The sequence below is a fragment of the Heterocephalus glaber genome, unplaced genomic scaffold, assembly GCF_053883595.1.
Source record: "Heterocephalus glaber isolate CG9 unplaced genomic scaffold, H.glaber_assembly_v1.0 deba00001472, whole genome shotgun sequence".
NCBI lineage: Eukaryota > Metazoa > Chordata > Mammalia > Rodentia > Bathyergidae > Heterocephalus > Heterocephalus glaber.
In genome coordinates this window covers 56717104-56744596 of record NW_028258315.1, presented here as the reverse complement: position 1 = coordinate 56744596, position 27493 = coordinate 56717104, and the positions used below count along the sequence as shown (strand labels likewise).

General features: G+C 37.2%; 1 protein-coding gene across 9 annotated transcripts in view; it reads right to left on the bottom strand.

Moving 5' to 3' along the window:
• Cntn4 (contactin 4) overlaps window positions 1–25913 on the bottom strand; it is a 955384-nt gene extending 929471 nt beyond the window's left edge. For 5 of the 9 annotated variants that reach the window (XM_087182030.1, XM_087182034.1, XM_087182031.1 and 2 more), the window contains exon 1: window positions 25575–25849. The gene's annotated coding sequence lies outside the window, so the exon portion shown is untranslated. Of the gene's footprint in view, window positions 1–25574 lie in introns of all 9 variants that reach the window. The other 4 variants (XM_087182036.1, XM_087182037.1, XM_004854222.3 and 1 more) reach the window with 3 other exon arrangements.
• Between the last annotated feature and the right edge of the window lie 1580 nt (window positions 25914–27493).

The window sequence follows — 27493 nt, the reverse complement described above, 5'->3', positions numbered from 1 at the left end:
TTCTAAGCCTCATACTACTTATCAATAAACAATAGTAACAGTAGTTCTTGACACTATGAGGTTTCTGAGAACATTAAATTTAAAGCACTGAGTATTTTGTAATAATGAGCATTAAATAAACACCAGCTAGTTATCAATATGTCCATTTTGAAAATATATGTTTTCTTCTAGTCAATTTTAAAAAGCAGAATTCACAGTGATTGATTTGTTCAGAGTTGCAATCAGCAGGTAAATGGAATAGTGAGGAAAGAAACTGGAAGAGGATTAAAAATAAGCCACAAATTATCTGCAAGCAGATAAAGCCCTGGCAGTATAATCACTATTAAAGAGACTCTATCTTTGTCTTCCCATGTAGTAACATGTCACTTTCTTTCAAGGGTTTCAGTGAACCATATTCTGCAGAAGCCTTTAATATGAAAGAGAAATGGGGGTGTAGAAATAAACATCCTTTAACCACAGGGACTTCCTTTTTTTTCTCTGCTCTGCTTGAAAGAATGACATTCAAAAGAAGAAAATTCAGTGTCAAGTTATCTTCTACCCTTGGTCTGATGCCACTCAGTTTTTAGCTTGCTTTTGACTACACCAGTGGAGCCTACAATCTTTTAATTTGGTCCATGACTTACAGCTCCCTGTAGAACCATTTAAACATTGGCAGAGTTGTACAACAATGATGAATGTGGCTCCATTTAGCCTAAACCTCTACCGTCTAATAGGTGCAAGACTTCTTGGCACTGAGCAACTAAATTGAAGTTGGCATATATTTCCTCTATGCATTCTGATCCTTCTATAATTGGTGGGGTTGTAGAGAAATCTTGGCAGGTACATAAAAAGAGAAGACTCAAATCATCTCTCATGCAATTTCTTTGATATTGTAAGAATGTTCTTGAGTTCTAGCAATCAATTGCAAAGAAAATGAGTCTAGTTTCAATCATAGGACTTGTTCTCAAAGGATTATGAGGCCTCACACAAGTTAAATTAGCCTTAATTTTCTACGATATTAAGATCATGTTACTCCCTTCTTTCTCCCTCCACTTAATTTGATTAAATATTGAGTTTCTTCCTAGATCTTGGAAAAAGAAAGCATCCATTAGGTTTTGAAGAATGAGTCACAGAAGAGTAATTCTAGAATGTCCTTGAAATACTGGTTTTCTGCGAACACTCTGGTGGCATCCCCAGTCATTGTTACTGGGGCAGTGGTGGGAACTTGATAAAGGAAAGCAGATCTATAGGGTATGAGGTGGATTCTAGCAAGAATATTGTGCATAAAATTGGGAACATGGTGACTTATCCAACTGAATATTATCTTGAGAAGAGCAAATAATTTCAGCAGATTAGATAAATAACCCATACAAACTGTGTAAAACAGTGACACATAAGTCCACAAACTGCTAGAATTCCTAATCAAGTAAAAGTCACAAAATTCCCACATAACCTTTCGGACTTGCACTACCCACCATCTTGGTGAAGTTTAAGTATAGTATGATTGTATAATTTTCCAGAATTTCTTTTAGAATCTTCCACATGGAATATATTTCTCTCAATTCTGTATTTTCTCTTTAATAAACCCCTACTATTTAGTGAAACCTAAATCTTACTGCTTGCAACAAATAGAACCCAAAATATATTTAAAGAAAAACAGTACATGATAAATTTTCCACCATATCAAAGTTACATTCTCTCTTCCTGCTTTCAACCTTGCCACAAACTAAACTGAGATTTTTTTTGTATGAAAAAAAACCTAAATTGCCATTCAATTCAAAATGATTATTAGCTAAGGAACTAACATTATCAATGAAAAAGCTACAGTACCGCAAGGTGCTGAATAATCTTACTAATCACTAAAGTCCACAGGACAAAAAATTTATTAAATAAATATTTCTTAATTGTAAGGCATAAATCTACTGGAAATCCAAATCTCTTTTTCTTATTGCCAGAAAGCAAAAAAAAGTTATCAGATACAGGACCAAATTAGAATTCACTCATATATTCACTCAACGCTGTAATACTAGAAACTCTGTAACACACTGAGTGTGCCTCACACTGGGAACAAGATAAGGCAGGAACATTCAGCTATCTTCAGGAATCTGGTCTAACAAGAGATATGGGCAAAAGAAGATCATAACAGAGTGGAGACTGATCTTTTTGTCCTTTGTCCACCCTATCATCTAATAGTCTGTGGTTTCTAACTAGACAGAATTCGGTGAGCTAAGAAGAAACATATTCACTGGAGGATATTCCATAAAGACAGTAATATTTAAACATCCAAATGGACTCTACATCAAGGAAAGCTTGCAATTAAGATGTGCTGTGATGAGAACTTTTAATCACAACACAGAGCCATAATCAATGTGATCACAGTCATGAGGAGGGAAATTCTAAATATGAAGGTTTGTAAGTTAAAACATACAAAGCAAAACATCGAATGAAACAGAAATATTCATAGAAACCAACACCCCTCAAAATTGAAAACAGAATCTCAAAGAGATTGACCTACAAGTGGTAGGTGCACTCCTCCATTCACTGCAGCTTTGTGCACAAAAGTCATGCTGTGGAAACAATCTGAATGTCCACTGACAAATGAATTGATATGTGAAGTGTGGCATATAATACTATATTGTGCACTCAAAAAATTTTAAGTGAGTAAATTTCAAGTGTTATTACCAACACAAAAGGGAAGGGAGAGGAAGAAGTTTTGGGTGTAATCTATATACTTAATACCCTGGTTATGGTGATGATCTGATCGGTGTATACACATATGTTCAGATCCATCAACAACCATTGAGATGCATATCAATCGCACCTCAATAAAGCTGGTGAAAACAAAATCTTTGCCAAGAAAGGTGTTTATAAATGTATGATTTCAAGGAGAAAAGGAATCCTCTATCAAAAATTAACTAAAAACTGTCTCATTTTACCAATACAAGTTGACCTTACTGGCATGGTTAAACTGAGTGACAAAACAAGTGAGAGTGAAAGTTCATGCTGATGTCTTTTCTCTCACTACTACATTCTTCATATTTTTTGAACAGGCTCCCCTCTTCCCTAGCATCTCTCTAAAATCTCTGTCACAGTATGAGAATTTCACTTAACTTCTTCAGGCACACTCACTCTTCAACAAGACATACTGACAACTCATTTCAGGTGGTGATTTTTCCTGATCTTTATTCTAACTACCAACCTGTCCACAGGGAGATTCCTTTTACTTGTTCTTCAGACATTGAAGGTTTCTATGGTTTTGTCTTCTGATTTTTTTGTTTTTGTGGAATTACAAGTTTCCCCAGTTCTTGGCTTTGTCTAGTGCATGGTTTAAATTCTTCTTCTATATTTAAAAATTGACCAGGGCCTAAATAAGAATTAATTTGACAATGCAACATCATCAGTAATCTTACTTTGCTACACAGCTCAGTTTTACTTGAAGATAGAGAGTCAGGATGACCTATTCTATAATGTCAAGCTGCCTGGTGATCCCAAAGGCAGTTTTGATGTGTTAAGTGGTGCAAAACAAAAGCTGTAAATCTGAAATTCTAACACTCATCTTTTACCCCCAATACACAAAGTAAATTTCTAAAGAAATCTCCAACAATAAATCATCGTATGTCAGCAACTAATTACAGTCAGTGTAGTGATAGAAAACTCTAGCATCTCAATAAATCTTGGGAGATGTCAATTCAGAAAAGGGAACATGTTACTACTGCATACAGAAGTAGCAGATATATTTGGGCATCCTTCTAATTGACAGTATGGTAAAAACTGGATCAACCAAAAGAAGGCTCATTAGATAAGAAAGTTTTAAAATGTGCACAAATACTGACCAGCAAGGACCTTTTTAATGCATAACAATTAGTAAATTAAAGTGATTCTGATAGCCAACTACAATGATGACACAAAAGGGAAAACACCCCTAGAAGCTGGTATAGCTACGTCACAAATATGGGTGTAATGCAAACAAGAGAGACTTTAGAATTGAAAAATCTCTGTTTCATTATTAGTTAAGTGACCTTGAGAAATGCAGTCTTGCCTCTTTGAACTAAACTTGTCACAACTGTAAAGTAAGGATAACAATTCCCACGCTGGAAGGTTATTGTAAAGATCAGAAATAATATTTGCTAAGGTATCAAGCTCCCAGTTAATGCTCAACAAATGAGAGTTATTATTCACTGATAATTCTACTGTGCCTGGTTGCAGGATCCCATGAGATCAGCTAGGCTATCACTTTGGTATCAAATTCTGAGGCTTCCCTAAGGTAGAAATACATTTTCCTGGCTTCTACCTGCTACACAAATTCAAAGACCAAGGACTTAGGTATAGGACCCAATGGTCAGACTATAACAGGGCAACTGCTAACAGAGAGCCGTCAATCAGCTCTTCTAGTGGAATGGAATAGAAACAGCCAACTATAACATTGTACAGGGCCCTAATATAACTGTTCTGCCTAGACACATGATCAATTATAAAGCTTTATAAAGACTATTAATGAATTATATAATGAACTGCTAGTCACTAAGGGACTATTGCATCAATTCAGAAGTTGGGAAGACACTGTTTTGAAGACATTTTGTTTTATATTGTGATAATTCCTCTGCAAGGCAATCTGGAAATATTAATAAAATTAAACATGCAAAACACACTATATTTTGACTGAGAAATTCCAATCCCTCTTTCTGGAGTTTATTTTACAGATATAGTCTTCCTTGACTATGCATCTAAGTAGATTCTGCCTACCTTAATGTTTATCTCAGACCCCTCCCTCTCCCCTTCAGAGATTCTATGTAGTTTATAGTTACTTCTAAATGTTAATTTTTAATTGACTCATTTTTCAGTAGCTTCTACCAGATTCTAAGCTCTAGGACAGCAGTTTCCATGTAAGACATCTCCCCTTTCTATCCACAGGACCTAGCATGCCCCTAGCATTTAGCAATACTTGGTAACCATAGAGTAAGTAAAATAAAATAAATTCCAGAAGGCGATTTCACTCACATTTCTAAAGCGCCCTACTTGGACTAAATGGAAAAGTTACACCTGTTCACAATAATATTATTTATAGTAGCAAAGGCCTAAAAAGCACATAAATAATGATAAGCAATAGTGTACTATTATAACCTCTGGGTAGTAATTTAAACTCAGAAGAGTCAATGGCAACCAAGGAATACCTATGTACAGGTCAATGAAAATGACATTAAAATTCATCTTAGATGAAGAAAGGGCATCTCCTGCCATTGTTTATTACTAGGTCATCAGGGATTTTTAACTGCAGAAGTATGTTAACATATATGTATTCATAAACAATAAATATCTGTGGGAAAAATGTAATGGCATTGACTCTAGGGAAAACAGCTAGCAGAAGGTGATACAATGGAAACTTAGTTTTGACCAGGGATATTTTTATAATATTAAAATGTATAGTTAAAGACAGATAACCTTTAAGGAAGAATAATTTAAAAATACAAAGGATTATAAAGTCAAACTGAAATGGATAGTTCAGGCATTATCCAGAGAAATGAAACATTAGTCATCCATCTAAATTAATCAAGGTCCCAGACCCTATATATTCATCAGTAGCAGATTTTTTTCTTTAAATTATGTGGATGATTACCTTAATTTTTCATTCCAACAATCTAGATGGAATTTTTACACTTGAATTCTTCAAACTGAGAAATGGAAATTCTGCAAAGTTACAAGTTTAACATTTGCTTATATTCTTCAGTGAAATGCTCCATATCCATCACAAGTTCAATGGGAACCTATTTTACAATTCTGCAGGCCTGGAAGACACATATCTTTCAGCACATACCTTCTTATATTTGTAATGACATATTCTTCACATCCAGTACTGTTCTGACATTTATTCTTTGTAAGGGGAAGATAGGCAAACAGGGAGGTAGGGAAAGAGGGAAGGAGGAAGAGAGGATGGAAAGAAGGGAGGAAAAGGGAGGGAATCATTATTAAAATTCATGAAGTCAGTGAACCTAGACACTCAAGCAATGTGAGATACAAAGATAGCTTCCCAAAGTACGAAGAACCTCACAGCCAGAAATATTACATTTGAAAGTTTAAGATCTCTAAGCAAGCATCGATGAGACAGTACTCTTAGTAATCCATACTCATGACAATCGTATTCATACTAAAAATATATTTACCTATTACCTAACTGATTCATATCATGGTTTAAATGATACAGAATTAAACACATTTAAAAACTAGTAAAGTATGAAATTAATGTTTGAACTTCAACATACTCTTAAACTGGAATTCAACTAAGGTTTCCCCATTTTCTCAATACTATCACTTCTCCTACAGCATTCCATTTACAGACTCCTTCACTTAGCTTAGTCTAAGACTTTGTTGATTAATAGTAGTTTCACTGTTTATTCATAAAATCTTGTGTCAGGTTGTGAGTCAAGGTCTTACTTCCCTAAAGTTCCTCACTTGCCATTATACCTTTGCCTAGAACTTTCTTCTCTGGTTACTGTATGGCTAGCTTCCTCTCAAGTTTCACCTATCAAAATCCACATCCACCAAGATACCTTCCTTGCCCAAGACTTCTAAAGTAGATCCTGTTCGTATCTGTCTCCCCTCCTTCTCTCCCTTATAATGCCTACACAGTTTACAATTATTTTAAGCTTTAAGTAATTAACTCTTTTATCAGTAAACCCTACTACACTCTAAAATCCACCACAACAGGTTCTATGTCTTACATTTTTCTTTTCTGACCACAGGACTAGAACTTAAGCAGCATGGTAACTATAAGTTAAGTGGAAGAATGAAATTAATTCTAGAAGGAGATTCCACTCACATTTCTCTAAATTATCCCACTCTGACTAGAAGTCAAAACTGTACTTAGAAACCTACAACACCACAAATTTACAGAGAGCAACAAATTATATTCTTGAAATTTCTCTGTATTCCTATTTACTCTGAAAATGACAAATTCACGAGGAAGCAACACCAATATCAGAGGTGCTTGAATTAAGTTCCATCTATCAGTCATCAAATCACAGCAATTTTGTGATAATGACTCTAAGTAAAATTCATTTAAAATAATAGGAGAACTTTATTTAAACAGAAAAAATGAGTATCGGTATAGGATTCTGCATAGAAATAGAAAAAATAGGAGTAAGAGAGAGAAAGAGAGAGAGAGAGCCACTGAAGAATTAATGGAATTAATTATGCAGGCTGTCAAGTACAAAATCATCAGGGTCAGCAGACTAAAGATCGAAGGAAGAGTTAATGTTGCAGATGATCCACAAACCAAGCTGCTGGCAGAATTCTGCCTCCCTTGGCAGAGGTCAGTCTCTGAAGATCTTCTGCTCTTCTGCTGATTGAATATGGCCCACTCATATGTGAACATACTTTATTCAAAAATCCCATGATGTAAACATTAATCTCATGCTCAAAGTACCTTCACAATATCATCCAGACATATTTGAGTAAATATCTGGGTACTATGGCCTAACCACATTAACATATAAAATTAACCACCACACTTGAACCCTATAAAGACATTTACATATTACTCAATGTATCTTCTCTGTCAAAATGAAAAGACATATAACTGAAACCTTTTTCTAAATGTCATAAGACATAAAGGCATGTAATTTTTAAAATGAAGCATCATTTTCTGAGTGACTAATAAGCATGCATTTGGACCTATACATAAATCCTCTTCAAAGTTGTATCACCAGTAGTCAAAATCATTCTTTTCCTTTTGTTTAAATTTGTGACCACAGTAATAAAACATCTATTAAACTCAATATTTTCTAGAAGCTTAGCAAATATTGCTCAGTTAAATATATTTAACTGAGTTTGATCCCCAGTACCAATATATATTAAACATTTAATATTGAATAGTCATACACATTTATATAACAAAAAATATAGTATATAATTTATATGTTCAAGTTACTAATTTACAATAGCTACAAAAATTGTGATTATACTCATATACCAAAATCTTTTTATTTTGAAGTGGTTTTTAACATTTGGAACTCCTTTGCAAATCCTTATAATTTAAGAAGATTCACCTATTTATAATAAAAGATAATTCTGAAAGCAATGAGTACATGCTAAGATGTTTAAGCATTATTGATTGCTAAACATAAAGGGGTCTAAAGAATCCTAGGGAGGAATCCAAATTGGCTAAGAGCTTTTGCTCACAGTCAGGCATATCCGGGATCTGATATCATGTGCTAACTGTATGGCCTGAGTCAAGTTAATCTCTCCAGTTCCAATTTTGTTATCTAGAATTTAGGTGTCATCACCACATCAAACTCACAGGATAATTAGAAGTTTAAATGAGATCATATAATAAAAGTGTCTTGTAAATTGCTTAACACATTGTAGAGGTTCAATTATTGCTACTCCTTATGACTAAAATTCACTTAGACATGATTTGAGGACATGATGGTCCTCAAAGGTTCACATGATGGAAGTTGGTCTTCAGTGTTGTAATGTTGAGAGGTGGTGGGACCTTTAAGAAGTGAGGCTTTGTTGAAGGTGATTAGGTCACTGCAGATGCTGCCCTCAGAAAGGATTGATGTAGTTCTTATGGACCCATTAGTTCTTATGAGAACACACTGTTATAAAAATAGCATAAGCCCTTCAACCTCCATGGTTTCTTGTCTGGCCCTGTGAACTCGCTTTCTCCTACCACTGCTATACCATCTGCCATGAGGCTCTCACCAGAACCTAACAGATACTTGCATTATGCTCTTGATTTTACAAAATGTGAGATAGATAAAGCTTTTTATTTAAAAAGCATTCATCTCAGGTATTTTATTTTAGCAACACAAAACAGACTAAGACTAAGACAGAAATGATCTAGCTCATAAAGTCTCCCATGACTGGGATATTTCAACTGAAGAAGTTTTTATTATCATTTGAATATATATATATATATTTTAATTTCAAATATAGATAAATATATATATTTTAAACACATTCTCAAAATATGACATTTCATATATAAACTGAGTATTAAGTCCCTGATAGATGTAAAACAATTTTTAAAAACTGGTTGACATGGAACACATTAGGGCTAAATTTTCCAAACTACTGTATATTCCAAACAGTATGCCATCGTATCTATGGCCCTAAACATGCTGTCCTCAATAAAATAACCTGGGACCTAGGAATCTTTAAAATATTCTATTACTCAGAATCCATGTTCAACACAGACCAATGAAATTTAATGATTCTAATGAGAAGCCAATAACTTTGATGATTCTAATGAGAAGACACAGCTAAGAGCCACAACATTAGCAGTTTAGTAGACAATTTTGTGTTGAGTGGAGGGGTGGAATGGATGGAAGTGGGAGATCATTCTATAGTCAAGTAAGTTTTAGAAATGTGCACTTCACAATCCACATAAAGATTCTGAACACTCCTAGTGTAAGAAACCCTGTTTAGAACTCAGATTTCCTGAGCTCATTTTTGTTAAGAAATTTTGAAAAAGGAATTATATTTATATTTAGAAGAGTTAGTGTTCCACAAAACATTAGTTTCCAAACCTGGCTGAACAACAAACTCTTATTCAAAATACAGCTTCCTAAGGCTCATCACTGAAGATTCTGATTCAGTATCTCTGAAGTGGGTTTGTGAATCTTTATTTTCTTCTAAAACTACTAGGTTTTTCTAAGGATCATATTTTATAACATATACCCATGAGAGTTTATATCTAGTCCTAAATACAACCCCTCCTCTTCTACTTTCAGATTGAGCACAAGAAATAGGTTTTGTATCCAACATCAGGCTTCTTGCAATCCCTTGCTTCTAACAGACCCTCAGTAAGAGTTTATCCGGAGCAATGATACATAATTTTAGGGTAAAATCATTTGGTTAGCCTAGTTCTCCTGCCTACAGCCCAGCTATGGAATTCCGAGACATAATTCCATTTTGGCCTCCGGTCACAACTGAGACCTCAGTGATCCGGTGATTATTCTCCAGGACAAGATTACACCAGACGAAGACATCCTTGGAGGAACAAAATCTTCATCTACTCAGTTCCTCATTGTTTTTGGATTGTTACATCTTGTGGTTTACAGGATGTACTGAACTCTCTGCAAGTCATTTGTTACATTTGTTTCTCCCAATGTAAGGTAAGCTGGGGGCTTTCCTCTTTGCTGCCCAGCGCAGCACTGATCAGACCCAAAGCTCAGCTTCTTCTCAGTCTCATTTTTCTACCTTTCCTGTAACTCGCCTTGTGCTGCCGAGGCTCACAGGAGATTAGGACTTACTGCAGAGGTTCTAGTAACGTCCCCTTTCTCTGTTTCCTACAAGACTTTAGTGATGAATGACTATATATAAGAGCATATAGTGGGGTCCAACCCCAATATGAATAGTAGGCCCAAGTTAATTCAGAGACTTTTACACTCAGTATATTATAAACCATTCTAGAGGAACATTTAAGACTCGGTGCATAAACCTCAATAGTCCTGGTACCCAAAGCTAACAGCCACAAGTTAGCAGCTAGGAACAACACTGTCCTCTCCCCACTGTGAAAATAGAGCTTCCTAAATATATTTGTAGAAAAAAAAAAGTACTGGCCTAAACAAGAAGGGAACTGTTAGGTGTTAATCTTAGAAAACATCAGAAGGTACTTTGTGGTATAAATTATTGAGAAAAGCCATATGCTTTTAAAGAAGCAACTTGGTAGCTATGGTTGAATGAGATGTTAGAAATCCTTCTGAATAAAGCCACACTCTAATACCTGAAAACCAAGAGAACATAGAAGAATTTACACACCAACATTTTAAGTATCTTTCCCTATTCTGCAAAATACTGAAATAAGTGTACCTAACTGTAAACTGAAGGAAATGCTGTCCAAGTGGATGAATTTTCCAAATCTGCAGAGGCCTCAAGCTAACCACTGCCAGACCCTATAAAGGTAACCTTTGAATCTGTGCTGTGGAAGATTCTAATAGAAGGATAAATAAAATAGAAGGGTTCAACGGGGGAAAAACTCCATTCTTTACACAATTCTATGGTTGCAAGCAAGAATAACCATCACTAGAAACCTAAGAAAAAGAGATTTTGTAAAAAGGATGTGAGCAGTAGGCAAGAGAGAAGGAAGAATTGAGGACCAAACATCTCCAAACTCTCCAGAGGCAGATACCATTAGACAGTGTGGTCAGGACACTATAACTATTTAAGGAATAATCCTACTGACCATTTCTTCATCATTGTACCACTGAGCTCACAATTTTCCCTATAATGAGAGGATCTCCAAATCACAAGTTAGATTACAGGCTGCCCTCAAGTTAGGAAACATGCTGCCCTTGTGGTACAATAGAGCAATGAGAAGAATCTGGCTGATGAAACCACCAGAGACTTCCTGGTCCACTTCCTAGTGGAAGAGAGGGCTTAGCATTTACCATCCAAGAAGACTACAAACAGTGGAAGAAATTTTACTGTTAGGAAAGTAAATTTGTTTCTGTAAATTGAAAAAAAAGTATGCAATAATACCAACGGCTTCTACCTGAAATGTCAAATGGCATTAGACTCCCTTTAATAATATGTAAAGACAGCAAATGTTACTAGTAAAGGAATGAACCTCAGTCACGGGAGAGAAATAGAATGAAGCCAGAAACTACACTGGATAGCAGATGGACACTGGATACCTTGTCATGAAAACTTCATACATCCAAATGCTTTATAATTGAAAAATAACAACAACAAGAAGAGTGCCTTGTACTTAACTGAAAATTTCCATTTGGAAACCTGCACTAGAAGAATAGTCTTCTAATGCCACAATATAAAAGCACTTCATCACTTTCTGAGATGCTTTTTTTATTACATATACATATCAACCTTTGCTGTTTGCTCATTGTCTTGGTTCTCTAATTTAAGCTCCAAATTACTTGTTAATCCTTATGCATATTGGATTTAAATATGAAATACATTTAACAGGTATAAATATTTTATATATAAAATGCAAATGCACTTTGTACCCAGTTTACTATTATCTTACATAATTAACATGGGTCAGAATAGGAAGTAAATATTAATCATAGGTCAGCCATACATCTCAAAGCTTAGGCTATGAATGCCACTCCACACACCAACCGCATTCATCAGAGAGTCAGGTTGAATTCAGATGACATTACTTCTCCACAGCCCAACTCCGGAGGCAGCATTTACACTCCAGTCTATGAAATTCTGCAGTCAAAGACCCTGCCCTTTCATATCCCTGAGGTCCACTCAAATTTTTGCCAAAGCTTGTACATTTTCCTTCATGCTGTGGCCATTGTATACACTATATTCTCTTCCTCAAGTGATCTTGCCAAACTCAGCATGAAAACTCTGTTCCTCCTTTTACCTAATCTCAGCTATCAATTCCTTCTCCATAATCTCTATGCAACAGCCTGCATTATATTCCACATTACACTGCAATTTGAATTTTCTTTATACAAGCAAAAACCTCCTTGAAAGTACATAAAGAAGTCTTTTCATACATACATACTAAGAAGTTCAACCTTAGAACTGGCTATGTAGGAACTCACTGAAAGCTGATCAATCACAATAATGAGTAAGATGGTAGATGTGGAACTCAGGTTTTCTGACCTTTTCCAAAAGGAGAAATGGCTTGAAAAATTCTACCACTAGGGGTTCAAGCAGAAGGTTTTTTGTTTTGTTTTGTTTTTGTTTTTTGTACCAAGGATCGAACTCAGGACTTTGTGCTTGCAAGCCAGGCAGTGGCACCACTGAACTAAATCCCTGGCCCAAGCAGAAGGTTTTGAGAACCTGTTCCCACTAAATAATAAAGCCTTCCTCCAAATATTTACGAACCAATGCATACACCATTCAACATGACTATATTCTCTTTGTATTTCTGAAAACAATTTTGTACATCTGTCTCAGCTATGTAGATTTTGATCATTTTTTGGCCTAATTCCTCCACATCTACTGTTAATTCTAAACTACTGAGTTCTGACTATTCAAATAAGCATGTTGAATACACTGTGAACATTTAAGGCTAGTAACAAGGAACTAGTTGGTTCAGTTAAGAATATGATGTAAATCAATGTCTATCAATCTTTATTATATATCCAAATCACCTGATAAAATGAAGGTTCTGATACAATAGGTCTTTGGTGGGAACCACAGGTCTTCATTTACTACAAATTCCCAGGAGATGCCTATCTGTGTGCTACAATAACATAAAGGCATCCATGAAGCTCTTGTATGAATGATCCTTTGTTCTAAACTACAGACTGTGTACTTAAGCTGTGTACCTAGGCCTGGCTAGAAGGCATATTCTTAGTCAATAAGACACAGAGTATATAACATCAAGGATCGATAGCAAACTCAAACAGTCCCTACTGATTGGGCCATCATTATATTATATTCGGACATAAGACAAACTGTCCTTCTACCCACTTCAGTTACTTGACTCTGGTAACTTAAGCAATTGGGTGATTAAATCTGCCAGCATAATTATGTTTCTGCAGATTGTTCTGATTTCTAAATGTCCAAAAAAGCAGAAATAGCTGGATTTTCACCATACTTTCCATTGAAAGTGTATTTTGGAGCTTTCATTAATATTTGGCTTTATGCTCAGAAGAATTACTTAGAAATGGCAGTACATGGTACATCTTTGAAATTATCTAACTCAATAATCTAAAAGTGCCAGAGAAGGAATGGTCAGAAGCCTGAAGTTGGGTTAACTTATATAACAAAACCACAACTTAGATTCTACACAATATAAAATAGATATAAGTTTGCAAGGAATTAAGATTCTTATGTGAGTGAGCTTGATAGATAACAGAAGAAAAAAATTTAACACACAGTGGAAAGTACTAAATAAATTCTCATTGTATATGTTAGAAGTATTTAAAGTAACATAAAAGTAATTAAAATACCCAAGGAAGTTAAATTACCAACTCTAAACAAAAAATTTTATAACATTACCTGAATTCCATAACATACATAGTAAATTGACATACAGAGATGCAATAGTGAAACATTACAGACAAGTTTACTAGCAATATTTCACTACTGAAAGGCTATAAAAGCATATAGAAAGTAAAATAACATTAACTATTTTCTCTTCAAATATTGTAAAACTCCTTCATTGCATACATAATAAACCAGTCATTATTTTTATACTTTCTAAGTTTTGAAATTCAAAGCACCCATGAAGTCGATGCTATTTATCAGAACAGACAGAAATACATTTCCCAATATTGTCAGTATTACAAATCAAAAGAAAGCATGCATCTTTTATAAAATTTCAATCACATTTGACTGAAAGCAACTAAAAACATTTTTATATTTCTACTCTGTCACATGTCAGCATTTCTTTTGCAGGTTGGCAAGATGGGCTATAGCTGAAGTAGAAAGAATACAGATGAGAGCCCAGTCAAGTCAGTAACTCATTCTTTCTAATAAATAAGATTCTTGACCATAGCCAAAACCATTTCTCCAAAATGAAATCTCAAATAGTGCTAATCTCATCTTAGTTCTGATACAGTGGCTTGCTGTAATAGTCAACCACAAAACAATGCAATATGGAAATGTTGCCTTTCTGTTCCACACAGTGAAGGGAGGAGACTGTGCTGTGTATCTCATGGGTAAAGGCATAGGAGCAAATCTAAATCACTTTACTGAGCATTTTTTAAAATGGAATTTCAAGTCTATAAATCATAGCATTCACATAGTTCATCTATAACACTTGGTGTCATATTGAACAAATGCACCCAAAAGAATAAAATCTTCATAGTAAATTTAGCATTAAGAAATGGTCTAATTAAGGACCTCACACCAGGCTTTGTATATACACGACTACCTTATTTTAACCTCTACAATGCACAGAAAGTGCTCCACTATATGTCTGAGAAAGATGAAGCAAACAGAAGTTAAATAACTTAGTGTGATGTTATAAATATACAAGCAGTGCAGCCAGGATTTGAATCATCAAATCATTCCAAATAACATGTTTGCTTATAACCTTCTCTGTACATCACATAAAACAGTGTTTTCCATCTATGTAGACTGAGTCCCACACTCAGGATTCGTTATTTCTAAGAATGCATTATAACATGTGCCTTTCCTTCAGTTTACTGTAATATACTGATTTAAGGGACCACATTATAAGAAACCTACTAAAATTTGTAAAAGCTTGTTAATTCACAAAAACAGGAAAAGATTCTGCTCTGAATAACAGTAAAGACTAAAGTATTCATTTCAGTTACAGTACGTATCGTAAACTACAATATACTTGTAAATTGCTACTAATAAAGGAATTGAGTAGAGTAAATGAAACTATGAATTTACAATGGCCTCCTGATACAGAGGGTGCATACATACACATTACAGCCACCTTAATAGTATCTAAAATGATTGTGGTGTCTGGAATCCTGATCATTAGGTTTCAAACTGAAAATGTAGGAATTTTAAATTTGACTGTAGTAACTGTAAGACTTTAAAATGTGCTGAAGAAAATAAAAGTGAAGGTCTTTATACAGTGAGACCATGTTGTATTCAGAAAGCCAATGTTTGAATGACGTTTATTGCACTGCAGGTATGATAGTCAGCATCCTGCAACAATAACAAGGGAATCTTCACAAACATGATTCTTCTGCAAAACATATCACAAATACATGCAGCAACATTATTTAAGCAGGTTACTTTCTATTTCTACTATAGAACGGTGACATCTTACCTCTCAGTATCTCAGTCAGATAGGAAAGTAAAGCTGAGAATAGTGAAAATAGATGGAAATATCCATACTACTATTTTCTCACAAAAAATGTTGAAGAAGTCCTTCAGAGCCTTATTCAGAACTTACTCTTCCTATGAATACTCTAACAGCTTATATATTTGATTTTTCCAGTTCTCAAATAGTCAGAAAAAGCAAGCACAAAAGGCTAGTTCCCCAAAGAAAGGGATCATGCATGACAATATAAGATGCAGCAGAAATCAGACAGGACTCATGAGTGCAGATATTAGCACCTCAGCTGCCCATGATGGGATCTTGTTGTACAATCCACTGTCAGGGATTAGGTATTAAAACAAGGAATAACACTCATTGTTTCAACAAATATATAAAAGCACCTACACATACTATGTTCTGTGTAAGCTGCAATGATAATTGCAAACACTAAGAAAGCAAATACTAACTTAATGTTTAGACTGTGCTATGTACATAGTACTAAAGTCTTAAATGTGTATCCTTTTAAAAAATATTCACAACATCTCTGTTAATACAGGTGAAATTAAATTCACTTTACAGATCAAACAGCTGGTAAAGAGCAAAAAACACGAAGTGAAATTCAGGCTATTCTGATTCTAAGGTCCATGCTGTAGTCTAAACTACTGTATTTAACATGGGGACCCTGTGTCATCAAAAAGTAAATTACTGTATACATAATTATCTGCTTAAGCAAGAATGGAATATATTTGTCAGGGATTTCCATTTTAAAATATTATTATATTAAAGATAAACTTCTATTTACAACTACTTAGACTCAAGAATTCCAGATAGGCATGTTTGTGGTATAAGTTTTACTAGGAGTTATACACATAACTTAAGGAATCATTATTTCTATAAAAAATGTCATTTACCTAAGTAAATACAATGAAAATAGTGCTTGGACTCTCCAATTAACTCACTAATCTGCAAAGAGTCTAGAGTCAATAGCTAGCTAATAGCTAATCAAAGGAGACTAACAACAAAACTATTCATATTTATATTTGATAGTTGGAGATCTATCGTAATAAGGATAATAACACAAAATTGTACAATTCAAAAATGATGGCAGCTTGCCCAGAATAAAGCCTTATAAAACATACATGGTGATTTAAGTCATATTATGTTTTTGTTTGATTTCCTATTCCAACCTACAACCATCTCATCGTAAGTATACATGCAGCACCTGTCCTTACTGGAAATTTCCATGACAAACCTGAAAGGCATAGGTAACATGAGCACTCAGGGTTGCTATCAATATAATTCTACAGGATACAAAGAATTTTCATATACAAAAGTTTAGCCTAAAGGTAGAGAGAATAGCTCACTGTGGTAAGAATAAAGGAGATTTTGTGTGCATTTTTTAAAAGCTCAAGATCATCATGAAATGCTGACCTAATCCTCATTTTCTAATGAAACAAATTCTCTTCCCCAAAATATCACTTTTATTTAACTAGTACTAGAAAAAACATGAATTTTAAGGGTTATGAGCCAAAATTAACCTGGCTCTAACATGGAAATCAATTTCTTTCCAACCCATGAAAATTGTTAACTCTGGCTTAGAAAGAAGAAAAAAATCAAACCTTGTCTAAACAGTACAAATTCTTCAGTCAATTCCTGCTTTTTAAATCTCAAAGATCATATAATTATCATAAATTTTTCCTAATGATTCCTGCTGAATTATTTGGCTTTCTTTTTTTTCTAGTACTGGGGACTGAACACAGGGCCGTCATACTGAGCTACTTCCTCAGCCCTTCTTTTATTTTTTATTTTATTTTGAGACAGGGTCTTGGGCCAGGGATTTAGCCCAGTGGTTCTGCCACCTGCCTCGCAAGTGCAAGGACCCGAGTTTGATCCCCGGTACCAAAAAAAAAAAAAAAAAGAAATATGAGATAGGGTCTTGCTAAGTTGCAAAACAGGCAAGGCTTGAACATGGAACTTGTGATCCTCCTGCCTCAGCCTCCCAGACTGCTGGGATTATAGGTGTATACCACTATGCTTGACTTTATTTGCTCTATTTGTCACAAACTCCATGTGACTGATGCTCCATGAACAAATATTCTGAGTTAAATTTTATTTTTATTTACCATGTGGATACAAGAGATACTTAAAGATGTATAACAGTAATCAAGAATAATGTTTTATGTCATTGGAAGCTTACTAATTTATATACTATATTATGTGTACTTTGCATAACTTACTCTAAATTGTCTTCACGAAATTTGTATTTTCAGATGGTGCATTGTAGAGATGCACTCATTAGTAAACTAGTTTAATTTATTGTCTTGTCAATATCTGAACAATCCTCTAAAATGTATCTTATCCTATCATACAGATAATAATCTAGAAAAGGTAATTATCTATATCAATATCTGAACAATCCTCTAAAATATATCTTATCCCATTATACAGATAATAAAACTGAAATCCAGGAAAGGTAATTATGAGTGCATAAGTGGTAAAAAATGGATACAGAACTGATAAGAATCCTTCCTGACTCAAATCTTCAAGCTCATATCCACTGTCTCAAGGAATTCACATTCCTTTCACATTAGTGACATGTGAAATAAAAGCTTTAACAGAATGGTAATACAACAACAAACTTTTCTGGCTCTAAAGTGAATGTCCAAATTCCTAGGAAGTGCTCAGTCCTGAGAAAAAAAACAGAAGGGTTGGTCTCCCTCATGCTTATTACATCAGCAGCAAGGAAACAAACCCAAGAGGAGCATGTACAAAGGAGGGAGCTGTTCTTCATGACTCCATAGTATTGATAGCTGAAAAGAATGACATTTGAGTTGGGTGTTTGCAAACTGTGGTAAACACAGTAGAAAAGGATAGCAAGACTAGACCAGAGGCAGAGGCAATGCAAACAAAGGTGTGAGGGAAAAATAAAATCACACAATTTCCACAATAAGTAGCTAGATTGGTACAGCTGATGTTATGATCCTGAGGGAGACAGGGAGGTGAGGAAAAAATCATTTTGGAGGAACCAGAGAAGGAAGAAAGGAAGTAAGAAGAGAGAAGTAAGCCGAAGATGTGGTTTTACCTCCACTTCCCTTCTATAACTCTACAAAAAGAGATAAGCTTTAAGAAAAATGAAAGCTTTGGGTTTGTGATGAACTCATGAATACATGCGTCTAGGTAGAGGGAACCCAAATGGTTCTTGACTGGAAGCATGATTTATTATGAGTGGAACAGCTATGAGGCACACAACTAAAATGACACATCAGATGAGTTCAGGAAAAACCAAAAGACCTCCAGCCATCCTTCCTTATCCAAAATTCTTTCCTGTTTCTCCATGATCTAATAATTCAGGATGGATGTGTAGTGATAAAATTCCAACCCAAACCAGTTGAAGCCAAAGGGCAATTGATGAATTCAAAGAACTGTAAAAATCAACAGGTGGATTCACTTTAAGCATAGCTGGGGTAATGGGTTCAAGCAAAGCAAGAGAACCCAGTTTCTCTCCTCATGTCTGGTCTCCCATCTGTTGGCTCATTCTTAGGTAACATGTGTTGACTCACAGCAGGAACAGGTTCTAGTTGGTGGCAAGACAGCTGCAGCTTTTGCAAGCGAGTATCTCTTCTGCTTTTAGTCTCTTTGACTGCAGAGTTTGGTTCAGAAGCATGCACACAGCCCAACTGTATTCCCTGGGAAGAAGAAAAGCATCTGGCTGCCCGACAATGGTTCCTACTGGGGCTGGGGCTTATTTTAGAAGAAATTACTACAGAGAGGGAGAGTCAGTATATTTCATGGCAAGCCCTGGCTCACATATTTTAATATTTAAAACACATCTAGATCATATACACCAAGAATATGATAATAATAAAGGTCAAAATTAAAAGAATCAAAGGCAATGTGTACTTATCAGCCGAATAACAAATCTCTCCTCTCCTTTTTCTATGTATAGGAAGGGAAATATAGAATGAGCTGAAAAATCTCACCTGGCCTCATTTAAGAAAGACCAGCTAGTTATTCCTCAAACCCAATTTCCTTTCTTTCAAGGCACTGAGATAGACTCTGCATCTCAGATTCACTTACAACAAAGAATATTCACAGGACTGGACTTACACCAGTAGCATGATAACCACTCCTAAGCTTAGTGTATAACAACCCTCTGTGAGATGTATCTGAATTCTCTCTCTTCATACCCAATACCTTCACTGAAAGATGAGGATTCTAGGAATTTAGAGAATGACAAAGCCACAAATTGACTCCCTATATGACTCCATGGTCAGCCGTTTGGTTAAAACTAGGCTGTGAACACTGAACTACCCCAGAAGAGCAAGAAATGAAAAGTTATTTTAAGTCACTGACAATTTAGAATGTATCTATTACAGCACCTCATATTAGATGGTCTCAAGGCTCTATGGACCTTGGCTTTTTGGGAGTCTGAAAACATGATAGTACGTATGTTAAAATTCCTCTATCCTTCCAATACCATCAAATCATTAAGGAGCCTGATACACACACACACACACACACACACACACAAACACACACACACACACACACGGGCTGGGGATGTAGTTCCGCAGAAAGAGCACTTGCCTATCTAGCATACACAGGACCCTGGGCAAACCCCTAATGCCCCCACCATACACGCACACTATAAACACGTATACATAAATGGCACAAAAGTAAGGAAGAGGGGGAAAGGAGTCTAGGAAAAATAAAGCAGAATTTTGACGACATAAGGTGAAGGGAAAATCAGGAAAAAATAAACAAGGACTTTGGGGAAATAATTTATAGTATATATGCCTACTAAAATGGCAAGATTATCATTAAATGGGAAGATCCCACCAATTCATACCAAACAAGAAGAGAAAATGACTCCATCATGTTGAAATAATAGGGTTGGCAAGAAGTATACACTCATTTCACAGTTTAGTCTGTAACCACGTGGAAACAAAACTGTAACAGGCATGCTCATTAAAAAAACAAATATATAAGCAATATGAGATGAAGCAGATTCTCTCATGTAAGTGAAGACAACAGGAAGAAAACAAAGGAGATTATTTTCATTTAGAGGATACTAGGCTCAAATAGGTCCCTTCTGTCATGTAACAAATACTTTAAAGAGTTGTGCAAAACTGAGAGAACAAGAGAAGGGTTTTCCTTTGGGGAAAGACAAAGATAAGAACAATGTATTTGATCAAAGGAACGTTAGGAGAGACTATTTTAACTGTGAATTTAGAATATTTGCTTATGCTGAGAAGTGAAGAGGAATTCATCCCCCCACACTACATACAGCACAGGAGGAGTGGCTCAGGACTTCAACAACAGAAGCTTAAGGGAAAGGTTATGATTCAGAACAAAGACCTTGACAATCTGCTTATCAAAATTGAAAACACACTGTAATGGAGAGGAAGTGGATCTTAATTTCAGTATCTGCTTCTGATCCTAGACAGTATTCAAGATAAACCTGTATCATACCTAATTCTACTCATATTTTAAATGAATGTCACATTGTTCTTATTTCAGATTTTTAATTATCCTGATTATCTTTATGTAGGCAAAAGAAAAGGGTGGTTCAACTGCTTAATTAAGAAAACTCGTGAAGCAAATCAAAAAAGTACTACAGTGTCCCTGTTTAGAAAGAGAAAAGAAAAATCAATTCTGGACCCAAAAGACCTGGTACAAATCCCAGTTCTGCTCCTTATGAGCTATGTAAAACAAAATATTTTATTTAACTCTGCCTACGTAATAATTATAGCTATTTAAGAGGACAAGGTGCTTCAAAAAGTACCCCAAAGCTGGCATGGAATAGTGCTTCATGCCGGTAATCCTAGCCCTCTGGGATGCTGAGGTAGCAGGACACCAAGTTTGAACCCAACCTGTAAACTCAGCAAGAACTACTTTCAAAAAAGCAAATTAGTTAAATTAAATTTTAAAAAGGGATGTAGCTCAGTGAAGGCTCTAGGTTCAATCCTCACTTCGAAAAAAATCTCAAAGTTGGAAACAGTATGCATGTAGGAGCTATTTCTGTTAATTTTACTTCTTTAAAATGTTCCAGTTTTTCTGCCAGGTAAACCAGAGGTAAGAGGAAGAAAGTGAAGTAACATTTACTGTACATGGAGGAAATAATACATGTGGCAGTAGAATGTCAGAAAATGCTGCCTGTTCCCCCAGCCATTTACTTCCTTTCTGGATACACAGATAAACTACATTTTCCTGCTTCCCCTATGGTATAATATACCCACATGGAACTGAGTTCTAGCCAGTAAAATGTAATCAACAGTGATTTGCACCACTTCAGGGTCTGGGCAATTAACATCCCTCCACATGCCTGATGCACAAAAGCATGGTGACTACACTGAAGATGACGAAGGTACACAACAGATGAGGTCTGGGTCTCTTAATCACACTTTGCACTATTCCCACAGTCATCCATTGGAGCTTTACCTCAATGAGAAATAAATTTATTTCCACACAAGGCAGTAGTCTCTTTGGATTCACCTGTTATAGCTATTAAACTAGCTAACCTAACATAGCCAAGCTCTTTATCATGATTGTTTGAAACAGAAGTTACCCCAATTTTATAGCTAAGGAAACTATGACTCATCCAAGTTATGGAATTACTTTACTTAATACTGTGAATGTAATTAATGGTGGGGGTGGGGTCAGATCTGAATCTGGGTGAATATATTACACGGTCTACAATCTTTTCAAAATCTATGATCTTTCCAGCCTCACACCTTACTGCAATGTGGAAAGCAACCTTCCTTCCTGACCTGTAAAGAAACTTCTATTTCTTTTTTTCACTTCTATCTCTCTTTGCAAGACCTATAATGACTTTTCCTAAACACATTCATCTCATACGTAATTCTATCCAAGGGATAGGAAAACAAGTGCTTTTAATCCACATGTTACAGGAGACAGGGATTTCTAGCAGTTTTGCACTTGAGTATAGTGTCAGGATCAGTGAATAACAAAGCAGAGACAAGGGGAGAAAGATAAAAATCCCAAACTATCAGTGATCTCCAAAGTAGGGTATACACCCTGGGAACTGTACAAAACACTCTACTAGAATACATAAAAACACAACAACCTTCTGTTTCTTACTTTTTGCTTTATTAATCCTTACCTTCTTCCTGTGTTTCATAGGTACCAGATTGTATACGTATAGATGTTCTTAATTTATAAGTAAATTGTAGTAGCATATGGTCAAATTTTCTTCAGATAGTACATAATAAAAGAAAATGAGGATCAATATGTCTAGGCAATAAATTCTTTTTCATCCTCAGATTTAAAACACTGATTTATGGAAAAAACAAAAACCTCTTCACATCAGTATGCAGACATCCGTGACTATCACATGAAATATTCATTCAATTAAAGTCCCATAAAACCAAGTTTTCACAAAAATGAATTTCTTTAGATTAAAAGAGATTAGAACTAATATATATTGTCTACATCTTTGAATATAACAAATTATAACATTAAAATCCTTATCAAACTTGGTAAAGTCAGAAATGCAAAGGGGAGTTTTCTGTTAGAATCTTAATTATTTATGTTACTTTTATGTTTTATGACCTAAGCTGTCATAACTGATGTCCTGTGACCCTTTCAGAATTTGCAGCCAAAAGATACAGCATCTGGAATGGGCATGTCAGATCAACTTCTGAAGGAAAAAAAGCAGAGTAATGTAAAATAGGCAAAATAAGGGGATGATTTTAAAAAATCCAACAGTATTTGATAGTTTCTTTCTATAATCACTCTTAATCACATGCCAATATGAAGTGGCTGGACAGAAGTACAGAACTGACTCCCAACTGCCTTGAAAGTCCTCCAAGTCAGAAAAACTGAATGAGTTTTCAAAGGCTACTGATAAGAAAATTAGCCACTGTGGAAATATCCACTTTGCTCTGACCTGCAGCATTAAACAATAGGTGACTTCTAAAATTTTAGCCCCTAATTCAAAAGGGCAGTTTTTCTCGGCTAACTAGCAATCTGCTGAAATCCACACTGAAATATAATGAGGTTTATCATTATGATCTCACCTCAACAAAACACAGCATTTGAAGCCAGTTTAAAGAAACAACAAAAAAAATCAATAGCATTTTACAAAAGCAGCAAAAAAATATTCTCACAGAACGTGTTTTTGATCCTTACAGATCTTATGTACACCCACAACTCATTGTGCAGATACTCACGAGTCTCAAATGAAAACCAGATGAAGATAGCAAGAATGAATTTATGGGTGAAATTTGAATTCTGTCATAAGTGCCACCAAAATTTTGTCAGGAAAGCCACCAGATGCTTTAAGGAGCCTACCTCCACTAGACACTGTTCTTTTCAGTATATGTGCTGCCGAAGCGAGCACAAGACACACTGCTCTTTTTCACCTACTTACGTAGAGAGAAACAGAACAAACTTGTTAATCAGTCCGACTTGAAATGTTATTCTGTGGACCTCTTTGAAAGGATATCTACAGTCTTTACACTCCTACCTCAGTCCCTAAAAAACAAAAACCATAAACCTCAAAATGGAAAGATAAAATCACACCTCAAACTGTTACTCTATGTGGGTGTCCGAGCAATCACTTCTGGTGGCATTATTCCTTGAAATACGTAGCTAGCACCACTGTACACTGCAGGAGCTTCAATTAAAACACACTGTTATTCTGAAAAACATGTCCCCGCCCCTGTGTTCAATCTAGTAGGAAAACTAGAAAAAGTTCCACAAGCATTGCTAGCAGGCTCCTCCTCACAAACAAACCTCCCATATACCCTAGATCCAGCCCACTCAACCCCACACACCCAAGGAGATAGGTCACATTGTTGGACCCTACACAAACTCCGCAATTCTTCTGGCTACAAAATCTGGAAACCCGAGACCCCCGGCCAACAACCTATCACTTTCATCTTCCAGCTTCGCTAAGCCGCCTCCTTTCCCCGGCAATGCTGTGATGCAAAATGTGTTTGTGCATCAGACTCCTGGACTGGTTCAGAGCGACACAGGAGCCCACATCCACGTACCCGCACCTCCACACCTTTCATTAATAGTACAATATATGCACCAGGCACAAAGAAGAAATGGGAGGTTTGAGTCCTCTGTTTCAGGAGAACCAGCAGGTTAGTGTGTGCGGGGCACCGGGCGCACGTCTCTGGGGTGTCTGGGAGAGGAGGTGGTTGACTCTGTCTCTCAAAAGAAACTGAAAATTCCCTCAGAAGTTGTTGGAAATGGATGCCAGCCCCACAAGGCTCCTCGGTCCAAACCGGAGATCGCGTTTCCTTCACAGTAGCCTGTGTAGTTAGCCCATGTCTCCCCTGAGATCAGCACTGACACCGCACACTGGCCCTCCAAAACCCAGCGTATTTCAACAGGGCTTTCTCTACCGCGCCACGGGGTTCCCGTTCCCTTTCAGACCCGGCCCAAGTTCGCTTCCCTCTCCCGTGGGCTACAGCTGGGCTACCTGAACCCGGGGCCCACATCAAAAGGAATCTCTTGGGAACAGTCGCTCGCCAGAACCGGGCGCGCAAGAAGAGGGCAAAAGCCTGAGCCAGTTGGAGGAGCTGATTCTCGGGGCTCTCGAAACATTCCGGGCTCTGGGCTCCTTGTTTTGTGGCTGCCTTGCGGCGCGACAAACTTATTTTCAGACTACGAAGGAGAAGGGTCACCGTGGGGTAACGGTGTTTTCGTCGGGGCCCTGGCTCTTCACAGGTTCGGGGCGCTTAGCCTCTGCTGGCCCGACCCTGAGGGGCAACCCGGCTCAGGGGGCGCAGCCCACAGCCCCGTCCAGCCCTGCAGAAGTGAGAACCCTGCGTGGCCCTCTATCCGGCACCCTGCGAAGATTATGCCCTTTACTCCAAACCGGAGAGCGGGGTGTCCGGCGCACCGTGCAGCCGGGCTGGAAGCAGACCCGGGCTCCTCGCCCACCACTTACCTCAGCACCTGAGCGCTGCGCCGAGGAGAGCCTCGCGTGCAGCGGAAACCCAGTCCTAGGGTCCCGGCGTAGTGGCGAAAGCTCCCTACTTGCGACCAATCCGGGTGTTGAACTCAGAGCTCGGTTTGGTACCGCGCTCCCCTCCCTCTTAACGCTCGCGGCAGCTCAAAAAACCCGGCGCTCGGAGTTCCGGACGCCAGCTCGCCGGCGTGGGGGAGAGCGAGATGCGGGCGGAGGGGGCGAGGCGCGAGGAGGGCGGGAGCCGGCGTGCAGCTGAGCTGGGCATGCTCAGTGCGCTACCAGAGGAGGTGCGCACGGGGCGCCGCACCTGCCCGCCCCTCCCCTGGTTCGGCAGCCCCCAGTCCTTAAGGGCGAAATTGGTAAAGGGTGCTTTTCTGATCCTCCCAGCCCGCGGCGGAGGCGATTGGCCTAGATCCCGTGTAGGGACATAGAGGGTGTGTTAGTTGTGCAGCGGGAGGATGTCGCCTTCCTTTGCAACCTAAGTGTTGGGGCACCAGGAGGCGCGACTTTCCTGGGTACCCAAACCTATAGCTCCCAGGACGCGGAATTCGGCGGATCTTTAAGGCGCCCGGGCCAGAGAAACAAATACTTGTTTCTGAGAATTTTTGAACCAGCGGGGTGGGGTGGTGGGTGGCACTGAACTTAAAATGCCGGAAGAGGGGGCTTTTTGAAGGTTTCACCTGCCTACCCTTAGAGAGAGGACACTGGCCAGATAGGCAGCGTTATGGACCTGGAATCTCATCCAATCAGCGTGATTTGAAAGCTAGAATGTATGTGGGGAAGAAGAAATGGTTGCGATGAAATAGGTAGAAGAATCGATTTGTGGCGTGGGTGGGCATACTAAAAGCCTTGTTATTCGAAAGCATGTGCGTTGGATAATGGCGTTACCATGGTCATTCTACAGCATGAATCTACTGTTTCCTTGCAGAAATGCCTTCTTTCACCTCAACTCAAACCTCAGAGATGCTCCAGCCCTCATAATCCCTGTGCAAAGTGGGTCTGACAGGCGGAGGAAAGCCAGTCCTGTGGAACTCATCTGAAATGCCTTTCCAGCAACCCCAAGAGAACCGAGCTTCTCTCTCGGGCAAAAAGCCTCAAGGGGTTTTTGCTGAACCGAGGTCTTCCTGCACATCTCAGCAGTTCAGAGCTACATAAACAACTTCTGACCCTTTGCACAATCGTGTAAACCTACCCTAATATCTCCATTATGTGGAAAAGATGTTAACTGAAAAACTGTTTTTAAACTATTATAGTAAGCAAACACACTCAACTCCTGCAAATATACACGGCAGCTTCATTAGATCACGGTGTTGGTTTGGTTTGATGATCTATCTTCGGTTTTTTAAACGTAATTAATTTTTGAGAAATGAGCAAATCCGGAGTGGTGATAGCTATGATTGTGGTCAAAATTTTTACCATTTGAAATTCAATGTTTTTCATGATCACTAAGATTAAAACTAAAGAAAAAAAGTTCTCTCCTTACCCAAATTTTCCAATTACTTAAACTTAGGAAGGTATTACTTAGGGAGATTTTTAAGCTTCTCCTTCTCCAGTGTTTTTCTCTAATAGAGGCACTTTTACTTTTGCAAAACCAGAAGTTTGGTAACCTGAGAGTTTTCCATGGCAAATAACTTCATATGAATGCTTTCCGCTCACTTTAAAGGCTTTTGCACCCTAGCCTTCCTACAACTTTTACTACTTGTACTGGTGTGTGTTTTGGATTATTTTTCTACAACTAGTCAATTAAGTGTAAGTATATATAATTATATTTTTTCAGTAAAAGTATATATGAAAAATGCCTAACTAGAATGTTTGTCTGGAAAATATTCCTTTGTATACATGCACATGCATAGCACAGTCAGGGAGAAAGTGTTATGTTGGGCTCCACACAAAACTCC